Source organism: Cavia porcellus, unplaced genomic scaffold (assembly GCF_034190915.1).
Source record: "Cavia porcellus strain 051 isolate PalLab524CR breed Dunkin Hartley unplaced genomic scaffold, mCavPor4.1 scaffold_11, whole genome shotgun sequence".
In the NCBI taxonomy this organism is placed as follows: Eukaryota; Metazoa; Chordata; class Mammalia; order Rodentia; family Caviidae; genus Cavia; species Cavia porcellus.
Genome location: NW_026947494.1, coordinates 85528604 through 85542510, shown reverse-complemented (window position 1 = coordinate 85542510; position 13907 = coordinate 85528604).

The window sequence follows — 13907 nt, the reverse complement described above, 5'->3', positions numbered from 1 at the left end:
ACCTTAACCTTAATCCTAAAACTAAACCTAACCCTAAATCAAACCCTAACCCTAATCATAACCATAACCGTAATGCTAACCATAAACCCTAAACCTAACCCCAAACATAACGCTAACACTAACTCTACCCCTAAACCCAACACAAACCTCTAACCCTAATAGTAACCCTAAACCTAACCCTAATCTGAACATTCACCCTAAAATTTACCCTAACATTAACACTAACCCTAAATTCTAACACTAAACCTAACCATAAAAATGAGCCTAACCTCTAATGCTAACCCTAATCCAAACCCGAACACTAACCATAACCCTAACACTAAAGCTAACCCTAACCTCTAACCCTAACCATAAGCCTAACCCTAACCCTAACCCTAACGCCAAATCCTAACCCTAGCCCTAACGGTAACGCTAACCCTAACTATAGCCCTAAACCTAATGCTAACACTAACCTAAACCTAAAACTAAAACTAACACTATCCCTTACAGTAACCCTAACCTAATCGTAACTCTAACACTAACTGTAACCCAAAGCTTAAACATAGCCCTATCGATAAAACCTAACCCCTAAACCTAAACCTAACCCAAACCCTAACCCTAACCGTAACAGTAACCTTAGCCCTAACATTAAGCCTAACCCTAACTCTATCCCTAACCCTAATACTAACACTAACACTAACCCTAATACTAACACTAACACTAAACTCTAACTCTAACCCTAACAATAATGTAACCGTAACCATAAAAATATCCTCTAACCACAATCCTGAGCCTAATTCTATCCCTAACCCTAACACTAACCCTAACCCTAAACATAAACCTAACCCTAAACGTAACACTAATCCCTAACACTAACACTAACACTACCCCAAGCCTAACCAAAACCCTAAACCTAAACCTAAACCTAACCCTAAAACTAACACTAAACATAACCTTAACACTAAACCTAAGCTCTAAACCTAATCCAAACACTAAACCTAACACAAACCTAATTTCTACCCCTAACCCTACCCTAACTCTAAACCTCAACCTAAGCCTAAACCTAACCACAAGCCTAACCCTAAACCTAACCCTAAACCTCAAGCTAAATATAACCCTAACACTAACGCCAAACCCTAATCCTAACCCTAAGCCTAACCCTAACCCTAACCCTAACCATAACTTAACCCTAACCCTAACCCTAACTTAACCCTAACACTAACACTAACCTTATACCTAAAACCTAACCACTAACCCTAAGACAAAACCTAAACCTAAACCTAACCCAAACCCTAACGCTAATCCTAAACCTAACTCTATTCCAAATCTAACCCTAACCGTAACCGTAACACTAGGCTTAACCCTAACCCTAAACCTAAGCCTTTCCCTAACTCTAACCCTAACCCTAACGCTAACACTAACACTAACCCTAACACTAAGACTAACACTAACACTAACACTAACACTAACACTAACACTAAAACTAACACTAATCTCCAACCCTAACCCTAACCCTAACAATAACTTAACCCTTACCCTAAACCTATCCTCTAACCCTAATGCTAAGCCTTAATCTATCCCTAACCGTAACACTAACCATAACCCTAAGCATAAACCTAACCCTAACCCTAACAGTAACCCTAAACCATAACACTAACACTAACACTATCCGCAAACCTAAACCTAACACTAACCCTAAACCTAAACGTAAAATTAACCCTCACCGTAACTCTAACACTAACCCTAACCTCTAACCCTAATCCTAACACTAACACTGACACAAACCTAACTTCGACCCCTAACCCTAACCCTAACTCTAAACCTCAACCTAACCCTAAACCTAACCCTAACTGTAAACCTAACGCTAAACCTCAATCTAACACTAACCCTAACACTAACGCCAAACCCTAATCCTAACCCTAAGACTAACCCTAACCCTAACCAAAGTGATCCCTAATCCTAACCCTAACCCTATCCCTAACACCTAACCACTAACCCTAAACCTAACACTAAACATAACCCTAAACCCTATACTTAAGCCTAACCCTACTCTAATCCTAAATGTAACCCTTACCCTAACCCTAACCTAATCATAACTGTAACCCTAAAAGTAACCAGAAGCCTAACCCAAACCCTATCCCTAACACCTAACCCCTAAACATAACCCGAAACCTAGCCCTAACCCTAACACTAACTGAAACCCTAAACCTAAACCTAACCCTAACCCTAACCCTAACCCTAACACTGACACTAACATTAACCCTAACTCTAACACTAAAACTAAATTCTAACCATAACCTTAAGTCTAACCCTAACCCTTAAGCCTAATAATAGCCCTAACCCTAACCCTAAATCTATCCTCTAACCCTAATCATACAACTTACACTATCACTAACACTAAACCTAACCCGAACCCTAACCCTAAAACTAATCCTAAACGTAGAACAAACCCTAATGCTAACCCTAACCGCAAAACTAAACGCTAAACCTAAGCTTTACAATATCCCTAACCCTAAAACTAACCATAACCTAAACCTAACCCTAACCTCTAACCCTAACCCTAAACCTAGCCCTAATCCTAACGATAACCCCAACCCTATACTCGAATCGTAACACTAACCCAAACCATAACACTAACACTAACTTCTAACCATAACCCTAACACTAACCCTAACCCTAAACTTAACTTCTAAACCTAACCCTAAACTTAACCCTTAACGTGACCCTTACCCTAACACTAATGCTAACCCAAAGCCTATCCCCAAACCATAACCCTAACACTATGCCTAACTCTAATCCTAACTGTAACCTCTAACTGTAACCCTAACCCTAACTCTAACCCTAATACTAACCTTAACTTCTAACCCTAACCCTAATACGGACCCTAAACCTCAACCTAACCCTAACTGTAACTGTAACGACAAACCCTAATCCTAATCCTAACCCTAACCCTAAGCCTAACCTTAACTTTAAACCTAACATAAACCTAACTTCTAACCCTTACCCTAACCCTAACTCTAAACCTAACCCTAAACCTTAACCTAACCCTAACCCTATCCCTAACAACTAACCACTAACCCTAACACTAACCCTAACCCTAACCCTAAACGTAACCCTAACCCTAACCCTAAACCTAACGCTAACCCTAATCCTAAAACTAACCCTAAACCTAACCCTTATCCTAACCCTAAACTAATGGTAACCGTAACCCTAACAATAACCCGAAGCCTAACGTTAACCCTATTGCTAAAATCTAACACCTAAACATAACCCTAACCCTAAACCTAACACTAACCGTAACCCTAACCTAACCCTAAACCTAAACCTAACCCTAAACATAACTCTAACTCTAGCCCTAATCCTAACACTAACACTAACCTTAACCCTAATCATAACAATAAAACTAAAATCTAACCCTAACCCTAAACCTAACAATAACCCTAACACTAACCCTAACGCTAAAACAATCGTCTAACCCTAATCCTAACCCTTACCCTATCACTAACCCTAAACCTAACCCTAACCCTAACACTAAACCTAAACCGAAACCTAACGCTAACCCTAACTGCAAATCTAAACCCTAACACTAACCCTAACACTATCCCTAACCCTTAACCTAACACTAACCCTAAACCTAACCCAAACCCTACCCTCTAAAGCTAACCCTTAAACTAATCCTAACCGTACCCTTAACCCTAACACAAACCTAAGCCTAATATTAACCCTAACACAAACGTAACTTCTAACAGTAACCCTATCCCTAGCCCTAAACCTCAACCTAACCCTAACCCTAAGCATAACCCTAAAGCTAACATCTAACACTAAGCCTAACACTAAACCTAAGCTTCAAGACTAACCCTACCATAACTCTAACTTCTATGCGTAAACCTAACCCTAACCATAACCCTAACACTAATTCTAACACTAAATGTAATGCTAACAGGCAACCAAACCATCACATTAACACTAACATTAGTACTAATGCTAACCCTAACCCTATACTCAAATCGTAGCACAAACCCTAACACTAAGGCTGACACTAACCTCTAATCCTAACCATAACACTAACCCTAAACCTAACCTAACAGTAAACTGAACTTCTAACCCTAATCCTAAGCATAACCACTAACCTAACACTTACCCTAACCCTAACGCTACCCTTAGCCTACATTCTAAATCTAATTCTAACCCTTACCCTAAAACTAAACCTAACCCTAACCCTAACCCTAAACCTAAACCTAAACCTAACACTAAGCCTAACCCTAACCCTAACCCTAACCCTAACCCTAAACATAAACCAAACCATAACACTAACCCTAAAGCTAACCCTAACACTAACCCTAAATCTAAAACCTAAAAAAACTAACGCTAACCCTAACACTAACCCTAACCCTTTCCCTAACACTAACACTAACACTAACACTAAACTCTAACCCTAACCCTAAGCATAACCCTAAACCTAACCATAAGCCTAACCTCTAACCTTAACCCTAATCTGAACACAAACACTAACCGAAAACCTAACCCTAATCCTAAACCTAACCCTAACTTCTAACAACAACCCTAACCCTAACCCTAACACTCTAAACCTAACCCTAACACTAACACTAACCCTAACCTCTAATGCCAAACCCTAATCCTAACCCTAACCATAACTCTAACCGTAATCCTAACCCTCATCCTAACACTAAATGTAATGCCAACCTCTAGCCAAAACCGAAATCCTAACTCTAACCCTAATCCTAACACTAAACCTAAACCTAGACTCGAATTGTAACCCCAAAACAAACCCTAACACTAACACTAACCTCTAACCCTAAACAAAACCCTAACCTTAACACTAACTCTAATCATAACTCTAATATTTTAACCCTAACCTTAACCCTAACCTTGATCCTAACAATAATTATAACACTAAACCAAAGTTTAAACTCTAACCCTAACACTAAATCTAACGCTAACCTCTAACCCTAACCCTAACCCTAAATCTAACGCTAACCTCTAACCCTAACCCTAAGCCTAACTCTTACCCTAATGCTAACCCTAACCCTAAACTCAAAAAGAACCCTAAACCTAACTCTATCGCTAACCCTAACCTCTAACCCTAACCCTAATCCTAAACCTAACCCTAAACCTAAAACTAACTTCTAACCCTAACCCTAAACCTAACCCTTAACCTACACCTAACCTAAACCTAACACTAACACTAAACCTAAACCCTAAACCTAAAACTAAGTCTAACCCGAACACTAACCCTAAACCTAACCGTAACACTAACCCTATGCATTACCCTACACACAAACCTAACCCTCTCCCTAACACCTAACTCCTAACCCTAAAACTAACTTCTAATCATAAGCCTAAACCTAACCCTGAACCTACACCTAAACCTAACCCTAACACTAACACTAACCCTAAACCCTTACCATAAAACTAACCCTAAAACTAACTTTAACCCTAACACTAACCCTAAAATTAACCATAACACTAACCCTAAGCATTACCCTAAGCCTAAACCTAACCATCTTCCTAACACCTAATCCCTAACCGTAAACCTAACCCTAACCACAACCCTAACCCTAAGCCTAACTCTAAATCTAACCCTAACACAAACATATCTTCTATCCCTAAACCTAACCCTAAACTTAAACCACAACCTAACCCTAACCCTAACCATAACCATAAAGCTAACTTCCAACCCTAAACTTAACGGTAACCCAAACCCTAACCCTAACCCTAACCTTAACCCTAACCCGAAGCCTAACATCAAACCCTAATGCTAACCCGAACTGAAACACTAAACATAACCCTAACCCAAACCGTTAATTCTAACCCTAACCCTAACCCTCTAACCCTAACCCTAGCCCTAACCCTAACTCTATCACCTAATGCTAAACCCTAATCATATCCCTAACCCTAACCCTAACCCGAACCCTGTCTAACCCTAACCATAACCCTAACCCTAACTCTAACACTAACCTTTACACTAACCTCTAATCCGAAACTTAACATAAACCTAACTCTAACCCTAAAACTAACACTAAAATTAATAATAACCGTAAACCTAACACTAACCTCTAAATTTAACCCATCCCTAAACTTAACACTAACACTAACACGAAACCTAACTTCTAACCCAAACCTAACCTTAATCCTAATCCTAAACTTAACCCTAACTTAATCCTAACCATAACCCTAACCCTAACGCCAAACACTAATCGTAACCCTAAACCTTACCCTAAACTTAACCCTACCCCTAAACATATCGATAACCATAACCCTAATCCAAAAAGTAACACTAACCCTAACCCTAACCTCTAAGCCTAACCCTAACCCTAACTCTAACCCTAATCCTAACACTAACACTAACACTACTAACACTAACACTAACACTAACACTAAATTCTAACCCTAACCCTATCCCTAACAATAACACTAACCCTAACACTAAACCTACCCTATAACCCTAATACTAACCCTTATCCTATCCCTAACACTAAGCTTAAACCTAACCATAACCCTAAACCTAAAACTAACCCTAAACCTAATGCTAACCGTAACGCTAAACCTTAACATAACATTAAAACTACCACTACCCCAACCGTAACACGAACCCTAACCCTAACCCTAAGTCAAACCTAACTTATAACCCAAACCATAACCCTAAACCTCAACCTACCCCTAGCCATAACACTAAAGCTATCTTCAAACCCTAACCCTAACCCTAACCCTAACACTAACCCTAACCCTAACCCTAACACTTTGAATTTTACCCTAACAGTATCCTTCACCCTAACCCTAATCCTAACCCTAAACCTAAGATTTAACACTAACCCTAAACCTAACCCTAACCCTAACCCTAACACTAACCATAACCCTAAATCCAACGCTAACCTCTAAACCTAACCCACAACCTAACCCTAATCCTAACACTAACCCTAATACTAAACTCAAACCGTAACAGTAACCCTAACTCTAACACTAACCCTAACCTCTAACCCTAACCCTAAACCTAACTCTAAACATAACCCTAAACTTAACCCAAACCTAACCCTAAAACTAACCCTAACCATAATCGATAACCCTAATCCTAAGCCTAACTGTAACCCTAAGCTTAACCCTAACCCTATGCTCTAACCCTAATCCTAACCATAACCCTACCCCTAACCCTAACAGTATTCCTAATCCTAAAACTAACACTAACACTAACCCTTACCGTAAGCTTAACGTAATCATAACACTAACCCTAACCATAACCCGAGGCCAAACACTAAACCTATCCGTAACACCTAACCCCTAAACCTAAACCTAACCCCCAATGCCAAACTCTAATTCTAACCCTAAACCTAACCCTAACACTAACCCTAACCCTAACTCTAACCCTAACCCTATCCCTAACACCTAACCCCTAACCCTAAGCTTAAGCCTAACCCTAAACATAAGGCTAAACCTAAACCTAATCATAACACTAACCCTAACCATAACCCAAGGCCAAACACTAAACCTATCCGTAACACCTAACCCCTAAACCTAAACATAACCCCCAATGCCAAACTCTAATTCTAACCCTAAACCTAACCCTAACACTAACCCTAACCCTAACCCTAACCCTATCCCTAACACCTAACCCCTAACCCTAAGCTTAAGCCTAACCCTAAACATAAGGCTAAACCTAAACCTTATCCTAAAACTATACCTAAATCTAACCCTTACCCTAACCATAACCTAATCATAACTCTTACACTAACCTTAACCCAAAGCCTAACCTTAACACTATCCCTACCACCTAACACCTAAACCTAACCGTAAGCCTAACCCTAACCCTAACCCTACTCCTAACCCTAACACTAAACCTAAAGCTAACATCTAACCATAACCCTAACCCTAACAGTAACCCTAACGGTAACACTAAACCTACACTCTAAACCTAATCCTAACACTTACACTATCCCTAAACCTAACCCTAACCCTAACCCTAACCTTAAACCTAACCCAATCCTAACCATAAACCTAAGCTTTAACCCGAACCCTAACCCTGACCTCTAAGCCTAACCCTAACACTAAACTCTCACCCTAAAAATAAACCTAACAATAATCCTACCCTAACACTAAACCTACCCTCAAAAACGAACCCTGACCCTTACCCTATCCGTAACACTAAGCCTAACCCTAAACCTAGCCCTAAACCTAAAACTAACCTCAACGCTACCCATAACCCTAAACCCTAACCCTAACACTATCACTAACCTTAACCGTAACAATAGCCCTAACCCTAAGCCTAACTCTAAACCTAACCCTAACACAAACATATCTTCTAATCCTAAACCTAAACCTAAACTTAAACCTCAACCTAACCCTAACCCTAACCATAACACTAAAGCTAATTTCCAACCCTAAACTTAACCCTAATCCTAACCCTAACACTAATCCTAACTCTAAACCTAACCATAAAGCTTTAACTCTAACCCTAACCTAACCTTAACCCTAACCATAATTCTAACGCTAAACCAAAGTTTAAACTCTAACCCTGACCCTAACTCTAACCCTAAATCTACCGCTAAGCTCTAACCCTAACCCTAAGCCTAACCCTAACCCTAACGCTAAAGCTAACCCTAAACTCAAAACGTAACCATCAACCTAACTCTAACGATAACCCTAACTTCTAAACCTAACCCTAACCCTAACCCTAACCCTAAAACTAACTTCTAACCCCAACCCTAAACCTAACCCTAAACCTACACCTAACCCTAACCCTAATGCTAACACTAACCCTCAACCCTAAACCTAAAACTAACCCTAAAACTAAGTCTAACCCTAACACTAACCCTAAACCTAACCATAACACTAACCCTAAGCATTACCCTAAGCACAACCCTAACCCTCTCCCTAACACCTAACTCCTAACCCTAAAACTAACTTCTAAACCTAAGCCTAAACCTAACCATAAACCTACACCTAAACCTAACCCTAACCCTGACGCTAACACTAACCATAAACCCTAACCCTAAAACTAACTTTAACCCTAACACTAACCCTAAAACTAACAATAACACTAACCCTAAGCGTTACCCTAAGCCTAAACCTAACCATCTCCCTAACACCTAATCACTAAACGTAACCCTAAACCTAAACCTTACCCTAACCCTAACCCTAACGCTTAGATATTTACCCTAACAGTATCCTTCACCCTAACCATAATCCTAAAACTTAACCTAAGATTTAACACTAACCCTAAACCTAATCCTAACCCTAACACTAACACTAATCCTAACACTAACCCTAAATCTAATGCTAACCTCCAACCTTAACCCAAAACCTAACCCTAATCCTAACATTAACCCTAATCCTAAACACAAACCGTAAGAGTAACCCTAACTCTAACACTAATCTTAACCTCTAAACCTAACCCTAACACTAACCCTAACCCTAAACCTAACTTATAACCCTAACCCTAAACCTAACCCTAAAACTAAACCTAACCCTAGCCCTAACCCTTAACGCTAACACTAAACCTAATCCCTAATCCTAAAACTAACGATAACCCTAACTCTAACTGTAACTGTAACCCTAAACCTAATTGTAACCCTAACCATAAATGTAACGCTAAGCCAAAACCTAACCCTCCCCCTAACACCTAACTCCTAACCATAACCCTAACCCAAACCCTAACCCTAACTGTAACGCTAACCCTAAGCTTACACCTAACACTAACTTCTAATCCTAACCTTAAGTCAAACCCTAACCCTAACTCTAAACCTAACCCTAACCCTAACCCTGAACACTAACCCTAACCCTAACTCTACTCTTAACACTAACCTCTAACTCTAACCCTAACCCTAACCCTAACCCAGAACACTAACCCTAACCCTAACTCTACTCTTAACACTAAGCTCTAACTCTAACCCTAACCCTAACACAACCCTAAGCCGAAACTTAACCTCTAACCCTCAACCTAAACCTAACCCACATCTCTAACACTAACCCTAACCCTAACTCTAAACATAAACCTAAACTTAAACCAACCCTAACCCTAAACCTAACCCTAACCGTAATCCATAACCCTAATGCTAACCCTAAACCTAACCCTAACCCTAAACCTATCATCTAACACTAATCCTAACCATAACACTATCCCTAACCCCAACACTATCCCTAATCCTAAAACTTAAATTAACACTAACCCTTACCGTAACCTTAACCTAATCATAACACTAACCCTAACCATAACCAGAAGCCTAACCCTAAACCTATCCATAACAACTAACCACTAAGCATAACCCTAACCTTAACACTAACCCTAAACCTTAACGCCAAACTCTAATCCTAACCCTAAACCTAACCCTAACCCTAACCCTACTCCTAACCCTAACACTAAACCTAAAGCTAACATCTAACCATAACCCTAACCCTAAGAGTAACCCTAACCGTAACACTAAAACTACAGTCCAAACCTAATCCTAACACTTACCCTATCCCTAAATCTAACCCTAACCCTAACCCTAACCTTAAACCTAACCCAATCCTAACCATAAACCTAAGCCTTAACCCAAACCTAACCCTAACCTCTAAGCCTAACCCTAACCCTAACACTAACACTAAACTCTAACCCTAACAATAAACCTAACAGTAATCCTACCTTAACACTAAACCTACCCTCAAACCCTAATCCTAACCCTTACCCTACCGTAACACTAAGCCTAATGCTAAACCTAACCCTAAACATAAAACTAATCCTAATGCTAACAATAACCCTAAACCCTAACCCTAACCCTATCACTAATCTTAACCATAACATTAGCCCTAACCCTAAGCCTAACTCTAAAACTAACGCTAACACAAACATGTCTTCTAATCCTAAACCTAACCCTATACTTAAACCTCAACCTAACCGTAACCCTAACCATAACCCTAAAGCTAAGTTCCAACCCTAAACTTAGCCCTAATACTAACCCTAACCCTAAAACTAACTCTAACCCTAACCCTAACGCTTTAACCCTAACCCTAAACCTAACCTTAACCCTAACCATAACTCTACGCTAAACCAAAGTTTAAACTCTAACCATGATCCTAAACCTAACCCTAAAATCTAACGCTAACCTCTAAACCTGATCCTAAGCCTAATCCTAACCCTAAATCTAACCCTAACCCTAACCCTAAACTCAAAACGTAACCGTAAACCTAACTCTAATGCTAACCCTAACCTCAAAACCAGCCTTAACCCTAACCCTAAAACTAACTTCTAACCCCAACCCTAAACCTAACCCTAAACCTACACCTAACCCTAACCCTAATGCTAACACTAACCCTACACCCTAAACCTAAAACTAACCCTAAAACTAAGTCTAACCCTAACACTAACCCTAAACATAACCGTATCACTAACCCTAAGCATTACCCTAAGCACAAGCCTAACCCTCTCCCTAACACCTAACTCCTAACCCTAAAAGTAACTTCTAATCTTAAGCCTAAACCTAACCGTAAACCTACACCTAACCCTAAACCTAACCCTACTCCTAACCCTAACACTAAACCTAACACTAACACTAACCATAACCATAACCCAAACCCTTAATTCTAACCCTAACCCTAACTTAACCCTAACCCTAACCTCTAACCCTAACCCTAAAAATAACACTAACACTAACCATAACCCTAACCCTAAGCCTAACCATAACCCTAAACTCTAACCCTAACCCTAACCCTAACACTATCCTCTAACTCTAACCCTTAATCTAAAACTAACCCTATCCATAAGACACCCTCTAACCTTAACCCTAACCCAAATCTGAACACTAACCATAAAACTAACACTAACCCTAACCCTAACCCTAAATTCTAACCACAACCCTAACCCTAACATTAACCTTAGCCCGAACACTAACCCTAACCCTAACCTTGTCTAAACATAAATCTAACCCTAACCTTACTTCTAACCCTGGCCCTAACCCTAACCCTAACCCTAACCCTAACCCTAACCCTAACGCCAATCCTAATCCTAACCGTAACCCTGTCTAACTGCAAATCTAACCCTAACCCTAACCCTAGCACTAATCTCTAACCTTAATGTTAAACCTAACGCTAAGCATAAACCTACTCTTAACCCTAATCCTAACCATAACACTAACCTCTAACCCTAACACTAAACCTAAACCTAACCCTAACTCTAACACCAAACTTAACTTCTAATCCTAACCCTAATCCTCAACCTAACCCTAACCATAACCCTAAACACAAACCAAAATTCTAACCCCAACTCTAACACTAACCTAACCCTAATCCTAACCTATCACTAATAACTAACCCCTAACCCTAATCCTAACCCTAACCCTAACCCTAAGCCTAACGCTAACACTAACCCTAATCCTAAAACTAACCCTAACCCTAACCCTTACCCTAACCCTAAGTTAATCGTAACCCTACCCTCATTGAAATCCGAAGCCTAACACTAACCCTATCCCTAACACCTAACCTGTAAACCTAAACGTAACTGTAACCCTAAACCTAACTGTAACACTAACCTTAACTCTAACCGTAACCCTAACTAGAACCCTAAGCCTAACCTCTCACCGTAACCCCAAACCTAACTCTAACACTAACCCTAGCGATAACCCTAACCTCTAACCCTAACTGTAACCCTAACCATAATCCTAAACCTAACACAAACCTAACTTCTAACACTGACCCTAACCCTAACCCAAAACCTCAGCCTAACCCTAATCTAACCATAACCCTAAAGCTAAATTCTACCACTAACCCTAACCCTAAACCTAAGCTTCAACACTAACCCTAACACTAACCCTAACCTCTAACCCTAACCCCAACCCTAACCCTAACACTAACACTAACCCTAACCTCTAACCCTTACCACAAACCTAACCCTCTAACCCTAACCCTAACCCTAACCCGAACCCTCTCACCCTAACACTAACCCTAAACCTAAACCTAAACCTAAAACTAAAACTAACCTCTAACACTAACATTAATCCTAAACATAAACCTAATCCTAATCCTAACACTAACCATAACCCTAGTACTAAGCATTAATCCTAAACCTAATCCTAAACCCAACCCTGATACTAAATGTAGCCCTAACCATAAACCATACCTCTAACCGTAACCCTAACCCTAACCCTAACTCTAACACTAACTATTCTTAAACCCTAATGCAAAACCCTAATCCTATCGCTAACCCTAACCCATATCTCTAACCCTAAAGAAAACCCTAAACTTAACCCAACCCTAACCCTAAACCTATCCCTACCCAAATACATAACCCTAAGATTAACCCTAAACCTAACTCTAACACTAACCCTAATCCTAAAACTAACACTAACACTAACCCTTACCATAACCCTAACCTAATCGTAACCCTAACCCTAACAGTAACCCGAAGCCTAACCTTAAACCTATCCGTAACACCTAACCCCTAAACCTAAATCTAACCTTAACCCTAACCCTAACACTAACCCCTAATGCCAAACCCTAACCCTTACCCTAAACCTAACCCTAACACTAACCCCAGCCCTAACCCTAACCCTAACCCTATCCCTAACCCTAACCCTAATGCCAAACTCTAATCCTTACCCTAAACCTAACCCTAACACTAACCCTAGCCCTAACCCTAACCCTAACCCTAACCCTAATGCCAAACTCTAATCCTTACCCTAAACCTAAACCTAACACTAACCCTAACCCTAACCCTATCCCTATCCCTAACACCTAACCCTAAGCCTAAGCCTAACCATAACCCTAAACATAATGTTAAAACTAAACCTTATCCTAAAACTATCCCTAAACCTACCCCTTACACTAACCCAAACCTAATTGTAAACCTAACACTAAACTTAACCCGAAGCCTAACCTTAATCCTATCCCTACCACCTAACCCCTGAATCTAACAATAACCCTAACCCTAACACTACTCCTAA